This window comes from Condylostylus longicornis, unplaced genomic scaffold, assembly GCF_029603195.1.
Source record: "Condylostylus longicornis isolate FDR11 unplaced genomic scaffold, ASM2960319v2 ptg000010l, whole genome shotgun sequence".
Classification (NCBI taxonomy): Eukaryota; Metazoa; Arthropoda; class Insecta; order Diptera; family Dolichopodidae; genus Condylostylus; species Condylostylus longicornis.
In genome coordinates, this window is record NW_026577979.1 from 20,250,631 (window position 1) to 20,263,938 (window position 13,308).

General features: G+C 26.7%; 1 protein-coding gene across 1 annotated transcript in view; it reads right to left on the bottom strand.

Moving 5' to 3' along the window:
* The window catches only part of LOC129618812 (uncharacterized), a 63,356-nt gene extending 56,615 nt beyond the window's left edge, over positions 1-6,741 (bottom strand). Inside the window, exon 1 of the mRNA XM_055533825.1 lies at positions 6,617-6,741. The gene's annotated coding sequence lies outside the window, so the exon portion shown is untranslated. The remainder of the gene's footprint in view (positions 1-6,616) is intronic.
* Positions 6,742-13,308: the final 6,567 nt, after the last annotated feature.

Here is a 13,308-nt window from a genome sequence, read left to right on the forward strand (position 1 = left end):
AAAATACTTTTATTTTTCGCTAATATATTTCGTGCGCTACATACGCACGAAATCAGCTTTGATAAAGTGAAGAAAATCAGCTTTGATAAAGTGCGTATGTAGCGCACGAAATATATTAGCGAAAAATAAAAGTATTTTATTCCGAATAAAAGGAAGTTTTCTTTTCACACCGATTTAGCCCTCCTTCAAAAGAATTTAATTTAACATTCTTTCCAATTATTGAGGATATGTTTTTCGAATAAATAAGATTTTTAAAGCCGTGATCAACATTATTACTGCGTCAAAAAATGTACCATTATTACTCCTTTAAAAATCTTCTACATTATTTTCTTCTATATATTAGGAACTACTTTATAAATTTTAGAAAATTAGAGCGAATAGATAATTTATTTTCCAGTATTTCTTTCAGAAATTGACAGGTATTGTTAATTTTTTAAACTTTTAGACCAATGCTAGCAGAAATTTACACAATCTGGCTAACTTAAAAAAAATTCCTTATCCATAAAGTTTTAAATTAAAATATTTGTTTTTATAAAATATGAAAATGAGTTTTGTTACATAAATTTTTTTCAGTTCTTTTGTCACATTAAACCATTCTTTCATATATAGAGACAAAAAAAAGGATCATTGTATAAATTTCAAATTATGTACAAGGAATTTTCTTACATACATAGAAAATAATTATCATCCGACAGCTAAATCTATACATAATCCATAATAAATATTTCAACTCATTCTAAATTGCTTATAAAATCTTCTTATGCGTATGTTTGATACACCAAAATTTATGTAGAAAGTTTCACTGTTATAAAAAAAAATTATTTTTTGTTTTACATTTTTTGAGACGAAACAAACGCCGCCAAGTTAATATCAGTGGGTGTTATTAAAGTAAAGCGCTTTTAGCTAAAATATAGTTAGAATTTTTTGCAGAACTTCCTTAAAATCATTTCAATGTTGACTAATAAAGCATAGTTAATTGTTAATTAATAAGGTTTTCGTATAGTTTAGAACTATCACGATAATTCCTCATTTGTATTTGAGCGGAAATTACACTATTCAAATTTTTACTAAAATTTGGAAAAGTAAATTTTAGCAGAAACGGTAATTCTTCCTTTTAGTTATAATAATAAAATTTAAGATTAATAATTTGGGGGCAAAGGGCTTATATTCTTAGAGTAATATTTTCTGTATTCCAAATATTTCTTAAAAGAAAGAAAAGAAAAATCCAAGTATATGCAGGAATGCATCCAAATTATTTTATTTCATTTATTTTGGAAAATTCTATAAAAAATGAGCTCTGTATACTGGGCACAATTGATTGAACAAAATCAAATTAAATGATGTAGAAAGAAATTTTTCAAATTTTTAGCAATAAATTCATACCTACGAGTATTTCAATTAAGGTATTTTTGAATCTGACGAGTGATTGTCAATGATCGTTTGGGTCTTAAAATTTACATTTTAATTTTTAATAAGGAAAAATAAAGCTCTGATTTTAAATTGTTTTCACTCACATCTCATAAATGAAAAAAAACAGGGACAGACCTAAATGTAAATATAAAGATTTTGATTATATTTTATGCAAACTAAAAACAAATTGAAATTCAAAAAAAAAAAAGGGAAAAGAAGTTACCGTTATTTATAAAATTGCGTTAGCATTAAATTCAATTTTTTTTTATATCTTCATAAGGAAATTGTTTTTATGTAATATATTTCGTATAGACAACAAAAAACAAGGAGGGAGTAAAAAAATCTGTAGCTATTCCAGTAATGATAAGAACATATTTTAAGGTGCGTTGATAATAGATTGAGTAGATCGTTGGGGTTACATACTTCGCCCTGCGAAACCAATCTTGTAAATTTTCTCACAAACCACCTGGGATATTAATTATAGTACTTGTGATAAGCACTCGTTTGAATATTCTACATATTCAAACTTCAGTCTCCTTTGAAGCTTTCAAATGCCCTTATGTTTTACATCTATCCTACTCAGGTATCCTTTGATTTGATGATGTGATTTGTAATAATTCTCATCCACTACGTAAAGGTTCGATAAGATTGATATTTGCTGTTACTGGTCATATTAGCACAAAAATTTATTGGTCTCCATTTGACAGTTTCTGCAGTGCTCTGATCTATAATTCTGATCTTTTAGTAGCGAATTTCCGAAAAGGAATCATGTTTGCTCATCAGCTACTCGAACGTTGACAAGTGGCTCTCACAAATATCAAATTTATTTTATAAAGCTTTGTTTTCAATAAAGATTTTATAATTCAATTTGCTTTGTACAGGATTACAATACATTTCATTTCAGAATATTAAAATCAATGAGAAAGTAAAGTATACGTATGTATACCCATAAACAAAATTGCTTTCCTTATAGGGCTTTCTTTAGTCTTATAAATTGTTGGAGATGGAAAAGAAAATAATATCCCTTTGGCGTATAATGACGATTATCATAATTTTTCTCCTTTATTTTTCTCACGCCTTGTTTTTCTTCCTGTTTATTTTTTTAACACATTCAAGTGAGTATATATGTAGAGTACATAATGTTATTTTTATATTGTATATTATGCATTTGCATATGTATGTATATGTACATCTGAATTCAATAAATTCTTTTTATTGTCTAAAGAAATATCTTACAGCACATAGCGTAATATTCACGAAATTATTTAGGTATACCCATATTATGTATGTATTCATATACTCAAATGAAGGTATGTTTGTACCTATTTACGAGTATGTAGGTGTTACATGATATCGTTACAGTCAAAATATTCAAACGATATTCATAAGTAAAACTTATATTTTATGTAAATTTTTTGAAATTTTAAAGTTGTTTTGCCTTAAATCTTAAAATTTAATAAAAGCTATTGTAGCAATTTTAGAAACTTATATTTTGTTAGAAGCATCGAATTTTTTCACAAAATGAGCGTAAGATTTGTAAGAATTGAAATATTTAAGAAGTGCCTGTAAGTAACACATGCAAGTTTAAATGGATGTCTTCCTTCAAATTTAAATATTCAAATAATTTCGATAAAAGCTTTGGTATAAAGATTGTCATGTCGAAACCAATCATTTTGGTTGGGGTAAATTAAGATGCGGAAAAGAAAATAATTTAATATTGAAAATCTATGCAAATTTAAAGAAAAATTGACAAAAGAAATGAAATTCTTTATTAAAAATATTGAATTGGTTTGTAAAAACTTTCTTCTACTGAGAGTTTTTCAAATTTTTTCCAAAAATTGCTTTAAATCTTAGTTTTGATTTAGTTGGGTCTATTGCATTCTTAATGTTTAAATAACACAATAAAATTTGAGATTTGTCGGAATCATAAATGGCCTTAAAAACTTTCCGCTATTAGGAAACCAATATGTAAGTCAGAATTGAAAATAGATTGTTCTTTTGTTGTAGACTTCGTAGCACTAAAAATCAACCACATAGAAATTAACCTCATATTATTTAGAGTTAAATACTTCAAAGGAAATTTAATTGAAATTTATTTGATATTCCTCAGTAAACATATTAAATTTAATTTTTAATCCTTGAAGATTTGTAATTGACATTTCATGTAAAATAATATTTTAATGCACCTATATGCATTTATGCTAATGATTTATACGAGTACTAAATGTTTTATTATGCAATATTATAAAATCTTTGTTCAGTAAACTGTAATAACCTAAATATTGTGATGACAAAAATAAGGATATCACGATTTATTTATTTATTTATTTATTTGAATTGAAGTGGACGTTGACATGTGTGCACACAACTTTGTAATGCTAACCTAATTTTCTATTATGCTAATTTAAATGACATTATAATAAGAATAACAATTTGAAAAATAGAATATACATCTGGAATAGGTTTTCTAGTTATTTAATGTATTAATAATAATATGTAAGCATATTCTTTGTACAATATTATTGCTAAGAAGTAGTAGGTACACAAATAAGAGTTAAGAAATTGTTCACATTATTTTATATGTGCTGATTTTATTTTATGCTATTTAAATAATTTTCTCGTTCAATTTACATCAATTTAGAAAATAAAAAGATTTGATTTAAATAATATTCAAAGGGAATTTTCTTTTTAATTAAAAACACTTTTAAGTTTTGAGAGTCTTGCAGCAAGAACATAATATTGTAAATAGAAATTTGAGCTTTTAGAGAACATGATAAATTAGTGCTTAACAATTACATATTCAAAAATTTTTTAACATGAAAGATAAATAAAGTTGGGTCAAACGAATGGTTTGTATTGTAGCACTGTTCTCTTCAACAAGTAAAAATACTGCTTTTAAAAACAGTCTACTATACTATTAAAATCATTTACATTCATATCCGAAACTATTTCATTGAGGATTGCATACATTCAGGATTGCAGTCTTCGAAATAAAGCAAAATTTAATTTAACGAGGGGTTAACATAATACTCGATTTTAAGGGTTCATAGTGTGAGTTAAGAGAAATAATTATATTTTTAATGACATGGAATTTACCGTTACCTTTCTGCGTTTATAGAAATTTGAAAAAGCTTACAGTTTCGGAAATATAAGGTGTCAAAAATTCAAATTTTACAAATTTTGAGAGGCGATAACCTGAGAGGGAGTGGAAAAAAATTTCCTTCAAACGAAATGAACTACTTGTTTGTGTGTAATTTCAGAATTTTTAAGAAGCACGTTACTGCTCTTCTTAGTTTGCAAAATTTGAAAAATGCTTATAATTTCACTGTAATAAATAGTTAAAGAATGGCATTTTTAGGGTTTTTGTGGTGGTATAACTCTTAGAGAGGGGGAGATAGGTAAAAATTTCATTCTGCAGAAATAAGTTTCTAGTAAAGATCTATATGCACATAAAATTTCAGCTTTCTATCTTGAAGGATGTAGAAGTTTTATAAACATGTCCGCGGACGAACGTACGCACAATGCGAAACTAATAAGCACAATTTTTCAAAAATTTTTTGGAAAAGTGTTAATAACACGAAAAATATTGTAAAAGTACGAAGTTTGAAATAAAAAGTTAATGACATGTAACGGAAAAAAGTTTATTTAAATGTGCGCTAGCAGAGTGTTTTACGAGTGCTTTTAAAGGTTAACATTCAAACCTGTCAAAATATCTTTCGAAATCTATAACATGATTTAGAAATTTTATTACTTTCAGCACGAAATTTATTATGAAATATCAAAAAGGCGTCGCTTTAACAAAAACTTAAATTTAATTTGTGCAATGCTTCAACATTTCGCTGTATACAAGATTATATTGAAAAATATGTAATAAATTAAAATTATTATAGGACCAAACCGCAGTAATCACATTAAAATTCGTTGCGCTATACTCGTATAAAAATGTATGTTGATGTAATACATGTGAATTCATTTGTAAAGTTTATGCTCCATGATGAATTTAATGTACATGTACATAATACATAATATGTACGTATTTTTTTTTATTTAATTCCATATTGCACATAGTACACATTCATTTTCCACAGGATCTCATAATATATAGGTTAACAGAAGATTTTTTTTCTAAATTTTATTTTATAAAAGTTAAAGTTATTTTTTTTTCATGAAGTGCTAAGTTGCTCCTTCATAATATGCTGTTCTTCTTACTGCGAACATTTTAATAATGAAAATGAACAATTTTGTTTTAAATTTTTTCTGTTTTTAATTTCTTGTATAGAGTATCAACTCTGTACACGATTTCATAATATTTCAATGCCCTTATAATATTTGTAGTAAACACGTTAAATATTTATGTAAGTAGGATTATGGTGGCAGATAAAATTATATAATATTTTATTGAAAAATAAAAAAATAGTTTTTTTATAACTTTTTAATTCATTAGTTATTCCTAAGTGATGAAACATAATTAAAAGTGATGAAATAGTAAAAAAATAATCCTTAAAGGATTTAAAATATTTTTAATACATTTTGAGTGCAAATGAATTATTCCACTGGGTTATATAAAGTTTAATAACATTTCACATGCAATAACAACTATGACAAAAACAAAATAGTAATTAGAAATACTAAAAATTGTATAAATATGTGGGACACAATAATTCTTTTCCTCTTGGATTTTCAATGTGATTCAATCTTTATAATTTAATTATCAATAAAATTATTTATTATATTAAAAACAAATGTGTATATACATAAATTGGTCCATGGGTGTATTCGAATTGATTTGACGTAGAGTTGGAAATTAAATCTCAAAACTTCAGTGAGAATAATTAAAAAATTAACGTCAGCAGTTTTATGGATAATAAAATTTTTATATTCGAATATTAAGAAATATCGAGCTTTACAAAATCTTATAGAATTTCCGGAAATTATTTTCAAACACAATCAATATAAATGAAAATTCGTGTAGTTGGGAACCAAAGATCAAAATGTAATCAAATGTGAAAAGAGAAACGTAATATAATGCAGTTGACTATTATTTATTACTTAACAAAACTTTACATTTTAATAATCAAATATTCTAACGGATTGAAATACAAACATATCTAAAGTAGCACAACACCGAGTAAGAACTTACTGATGAAGAAAAATTGAAGAGTTTACAAGTCGATTCTATATTGATTTAGTCATAATGATTAATTACCTTTATTCTATTGTACGATCTTTTTAAAATTAGAATCAATTTGACCCATGCGATCCAAATTTATTTGACCGGAATTTCTTTTACAATACACAAATTGCTAAAATTATTTATGAAGTCGAAGCAGGTTCACTTTAAAACTTTTCTAGAAATAATTTCAGCAAATTACTGATGAGCTGCACAGTCGACACTATTGAAAGTTACCTGGAAAAAAAAAATGATTTTAAAATCCACAACACACTTACTTATTTAGAATAGTTATATAAAATTATGTAAGGTCAACATAATAATGCTAAAGAGTTGTCAATATTAAAGCGGCAAATTTTTAATAATTAAAAATTAAAGAACTTGATATACGAATATTGTAGATTTAAATCCTTAAATAGGGTACGAGTACCTTCAATGAAACAAATGGAAAAATTAAGGCAAAACAAACAGAATATTTTTAAATACGCATTTTATCAAAAACTTATAATTAAGTATACTTATTGTCCCGAAACTATAATATAAAAAATTTTATACTATCTAACTATGCTAGGATTGAAACAAATTTGTTGGACAACACAGTGCTTGGAATATTCATTTTAATTGAATACACTTGTAGTTTAAAAGATTCAAATTAATACTTGATTATGTTGCTACTGAAAAAACTTAGAAATTTAAATAAAAACGAAAAAAATAGAGGTGACCATGTCAACGATTTTTATCACACATAACATCCCTAATTTCTACACGAGATTTCTATATTATAGTTTCAATAACTTCTGAGATAATGCCAAATAACTTTTAGAGTTGTATGGCAGCTACCAAAAGCGCCAAGTAATTTCAATGACTTCTATTAAACACAATGGCCCTAATAATATATTCGTTTGTATCAAACGATTATATCAAATTTAAATAGGATTCTGGCATTTACGAGAATAAATCGTTTGTGAAATTTTGATGAATTAGTTTTTGAGTTATCATTAGGACGGATGGACGGACGGACATACGGGCAGACAAAGCTAAATCGACTCAAAATTCGACGCTAATCAAAAACAATACTTGCGTCATGAGCGTTACAAACGGTAAGACAAATTTAGTATACTCTTCGAACATACGTTCGTACGGATATAATGAGAATTTCAGCTCGAAATTATTTCCCATTTTTTCATTAGATACAAGTTTCTACAAACCAACACTATACTAACTAAGTCTCCTACAAAATAATTTGGTTTCCTTTATTCTTTAGAAAACATAAATTTTTTAGTAAATTCTGATGTTATCTGAAATCCATAGTCAAAAATGTAAAATCGGCCCGTGGTTAAGATCTAGTTTTAGAGACCTGACATACCCTTAAAGTTGACTAAACGGGGAATCATCCCACAAAGTAAATTCAAGTATAAATTTTCGTGAAAATCGGTTAAGTAGAATTTTAGTAAGAATAAAGTTGGGTCAAACCAATGGTTTGTATTGTAGCACTTTTCCCTTCAGCAAGTGAAAATTCTGCTTTTAAATACAGTCTATGTATACCTATCAAACTATTAAAATTATTTTCATTCATATACAAAACTATTTCTAGAATTGCATATATTTAGGATGACGCATATATGCAGTGTTTGAAATAAAGCAAAAATTAATATAAAAAGGGGTTAACATAATGCTCGATTTTAAGGTTTAATTATGTGAGTTAAGAAAAATAATTATATTTTTTAATTTCATGGAATTTACCGTTAGCTTTTTATGTTTATAGAAATTTGAAAAAGCTTGCGGTTTCGGAAATATAAGGTGTCAAAAATTCAAATTTTACAAATTTCAAGAGGCCATAACTTGAGAGGGGAAGGAGATGGAAAAAAAATTTCTTCCAACCAAATGAACTATTTGTTAATGTCTAAAAGCCCATAATTTCAAGCTTCTACAGGCTGGGGTCTAGAAAATAAACGACATCAAAAATTTGGAAAAAACGGACTTTAGATAACGGTAAATTTGAGCGGCCATTTTGTTTTTCTAAAGTTAACCTTTAGTATACCCCGCTAGGGGAAGTAAGCCACTGCCTTTCTGCGTTTGCAAAATTTGAAAAATCCTTATGGTTTCATTGCACTAAATAGTTAAAGAATGGCATTTTTAGGGTTTTGGGGGGGTATAACTTCTAAAGGGGGGGAGATAGGTAAAAATTTTGTTCCATGAAAATAAGTTTCTAGTAAAAATCTATGTACGTACAAAATTTCAGCTTTCTATCTTCAAGGGTGTAGAAGTTTTGTAAACAGACACACGGACGGACGGACGGACGGACGGACGGACGGACGGACAGAGTGAAACTAATAAGCACTTTTTTTTCAAAAATTTTTTGGAAAAGTGCTAAAAACGAACTTCTGCAGAAAATTCGACATGTGAAATTTGATGCCATCACGGATCCTCCCTTATATGCAATGCGAGTGTTAAATAGAAAAAGAATAAATCGAAGTAAATCAAAAATTTCTCCTCTAAACGAAACGGTACTGCGTATAGAATACTAAAAATGGTAAATCTATTATCTATTATTTTCTGTTTGGCAAAAATTATAAATAAATATGAGGCTTTTGCTTTAAATTCGCGGAAGATAAAAAGTAGGCACGTGTTCTTTTTAATTTTTTTCTTTTTATAAATTTGCTTAATAATTTTAACGTTCCTCCTAATTTCTTTCTACTTTTCTTAATAAATTTTATTTTTTTATTTCTACAATTTTTACAAAAACAATTTATCTATTGAAAATAAAATAATTTTTAGTTTAAGTATTTGGAATGAAAAAAGGAAGTCCCTTGGTATTGAAAAATAAAAATACTTTATTTTCAATAACCGACCGCATGTTTTCGGCGGAAATGTGCTCCATGGTAGGAAGCTTGAATGCACCACTTTTAGAGGGATGTCAGCTGTTGGTCCGTCTGTGTGTACACTCGTGTATTTCAGCTTCGGTTAAACCGATTTTCATTAAAAGTTATATCCTAATTTATTTTAGTTATGTCACGGATTGATTGCTTTTCAAATACTGAAATAAAAATACTGAATTGTGACAGTTTTACTGAAAGTTAAATACTGAAACTTTATAAGCTTTGATGTCTGACAATGTGTCATCAAGCTTTACTGGGTCTTTACATTCTGTCTGAATCATACGGTCCAAAGGCAATTTTTTTATGGTTTTACCTGTTACATCATGTTTGTAACACGGTCAAATAAATCAAAATTGATTATATAAATAAAATTTGATATTTGATCGTGTTTTCCCTACAAATAGAGAATTGAAGACCGCTGCTTACATGTTTAATTCTTAGGGGTTTAGCAAACCAATAAAATTAAATTGCCCTGTAAAGTTAGAGTAGGAACTGAAGAATAATAATCTAAAATTTTTTGATATTGTATTTGCTCTGTTTGACTGCAAATTTTGCAATAATTTTCTCACATCAAATTATTTTTCTATAATCCTTGTTAAATAATTGAATGTAATACAAAAAAGTACAATGCTAAGGACCTTATTTTTATTCCTGTTCAATAATATTGTTAGAATTCTAAATTACATACTTACTATTGTTGAAAAAATTTGCGAAATGGAATGTTTTTCAATTTTAAACCAAAATACTTGTTAAAAGGTTCTTAATAATTTTCAGAGCAAAATAAATGCTAATTTTTAAATACCTTATATTTGTGAGAGAAAACTAAGTAAAATTGCTCATGCTTAATAAAATTTCTAATTATTATATGTTATATGTATGTTATATTAGGTACGTTCTATGTTATATTGTGGTGTCAATGAAAAAATTATAAATAAGTATATTGCTATTATTCTTATCTAGCAATTTAAAAAATGTTAAACATAAACTAAAATTTTTACTAGAACAAAATTAAATTCTTAAGTTTGCCTTCCGAACAGAAGCATGCTTAATATTAATTATTATCTGCTTTTAAATGGCCATATTTGGCTATAAATATTAACGATGTCTCGAACGTAATTAAATATAATATTATTTAACTGTAAAAGAACAAGAACCACTGTTTTATTTTGTATATCATTAATTTTTATAATATCATTAGTTAAAAGGATACGTGATCAGACAACGTTAAGGAATTTTAATTAGTATAATAAAATCCACTACACGTTATCTAGGTTTGATAAAACGCTTTAACTTTTAATTGTAAATTTAAGAATTTTATTTTTTATTTGTCTGTAAAATATCGACTTTTTTTTTTGTTTTATATTTGAGAAGTCAAGAATTTTCAATATAACGTTGTGAAGAAAGGTTTTATACATTAAAAATATTATACATATGTATAATGTATGTATACAAGTATTAAAGAATTCAAAAATAGTTGAAACACTTCTTTTCAGTTTCAGGATTCGTTCTTAATTTTGAATTTTTAAAGAAATTCGATTATCCTATGTAGTAATTATATTACAAATATTTTCAATACGTTTGGTTACTTAACAATAATACGGCTATTTGCAATGTCACTGGATTTGCAATTTGTGTTGGTGTAGAGAAATTTTTAATGCATAACGCGTGTTTTGGAACTCTTACATATTGAGAAGCGTAGTACGACGAAGGAATAATTAGTTTTTATTAAGTTTCACAATATTTTAAAATTACAAATTATGTACTCGTATTTTAATTTTATTGTAGTAAAACAGAAATTAAACAATATCCAGCAACCACAGCTGCCAGGATAAATTATGCATAAATACAATCATCCTGACAGTATGTTGAAAAAGGTCATGTTGAATGAAGAATGTAATTTACTTTTTTAAAGTCGAAATTTATGAGTTGAAATAACAAAGATAACTAAGAGATCGAATGTTTGAGTTAAATTTCTGTTTTGCTTAATATAGGCTAAAAGTTTTGTTTAATATAGTGGGAAATCACTTCTTCACGGTAAGAGACTGTTTTTAGATAGATGTTAGTTTGTTTGCCACACGCCTGTGGGTCTGTCTGTCTTTTACTGGCTTAAGTAATCATGTTTTTCACTTTGGAAAATAATTAGTGAAGCATCGCCGTTATAGTTTCTAATTCATGCAATCTATTTAATTTTGAAAGCTTATAGGATAATTTCTGTGAACACAATTCAAAAGTTTTGTTTTAAATTTAAAATTATAGACTGCAATTTTATGATTTAGTTTTTTTAAATTTCGATTCACATATCCGTTTTCTATGTTCTTATAAAAGGCAGGAAATTTTTACAAAATTGATTGCACCTTTATGAAATGAAGGTATTGACGAAATATAATTTTTTATTCGAATGTAACACGGATGTGAAACTTATTTTTACCTTATTTGACTAGGTGTATATGTATATGCTTATGAAATCCGAACTATGCGACATTTTGTACGCAGTTAATTTTCCCAAAACTAACTAAAATGAAGAAAAGTAATAAAATTTAAAGTTAGCTTCTCATCAATTTGATCTAATCTGTGGAAATTATAAGAAAAGTTGGTTACTCCATTTTCCATATGGTTTTTTCGAGAAATCTTAAATTTTAAATATTCGACAGTTTATTCATATGGCATTTTCTTTATTTCTTGGAGATTTTAATTATTCAAAATCATGGCAAGCAAAATTCGTAGGAAGTTACAGAATTTTTTTTTTAAATTTTTGCAACTGTCAGAAATACAAATCAGGATTTTTCTTCTCAATTCCAACCCTGAAAAATATTCTTACTTAAAAAATTTAGATTTTCCACAAACTTGTTGTTGTTATAAAATATTAGTACCATCGATCTCCCTTTTGTACCACACTCTTCATCAGACAATAAAATTTTTATAGAAATGACAAAAAAATAAAAAGAAAAATTGAAAATTTTTTTGTTCTCTGCAATTGCGACAAGTGGTATGGAGCCAAATCAATTTTTTCTATTTTGTCTTTTGGTAATAAATTCATTTTTGGAAATGGAGAAGGAATTTATGAAATAAAAATGTACTCAAGATTTTCATGCATTTTTTTTTAAATTCTAAAGTTGATTTTATATTCTTTTAAATTGAGTTATTGAAAATGAAACATGAGGTTTTCAGATATTGTAATGATAATATGTGAAATGTAGACAACTTCATGGGAATGATGTTGCATGTGAATCTCTGAATTCAATTGAATTTTTCCCATAAAAATTCAGGTATTTTAACTGATATCACTACTACTTTATAATCCTTTAATTTTAATTCCATTCAATTTTTGTGATTTTTATTTTTCATTCATATTAAAAATGGATTCAGTCATTTTCTAGTTTTTAAAAATTTTGCACAATAAAATTGCAAAGGGTGTTTTATTCAAAGGTTTCTCGGATTATTTTGGTATCTGGATTCCAAAATTATTGATGGATTTTTTGGAGCGTTAAAAAGCAAAAGATTAAGAGAAAATTAACTTGGTAAAGGTAAGTTAAAAACTTATTTTCTGCTTAGTTTAGAGGAATGGTGTGCTGATCTGTTCACAACCATAGTCAGTGAATATTATTTTACCTAAAGTTAGTTAATTAAAGTTGCAAGTTCAAAACCAATTGAAGTATGGATCATTCATTAGAAATCAATGGAGAAATGAAAATATTTTCAAAACAAAATTCTTGTGTCTATACTAAAAGTTTAATTTGCTGTTCAAATTTGCATTTTCGTTAAATATCCCTAAGTTCTATAAGACGTACGCAATCGCATTGTTTTGTCGGTACAAGAGCACTTTTGAAGATATTAATAATTTAATTTGTG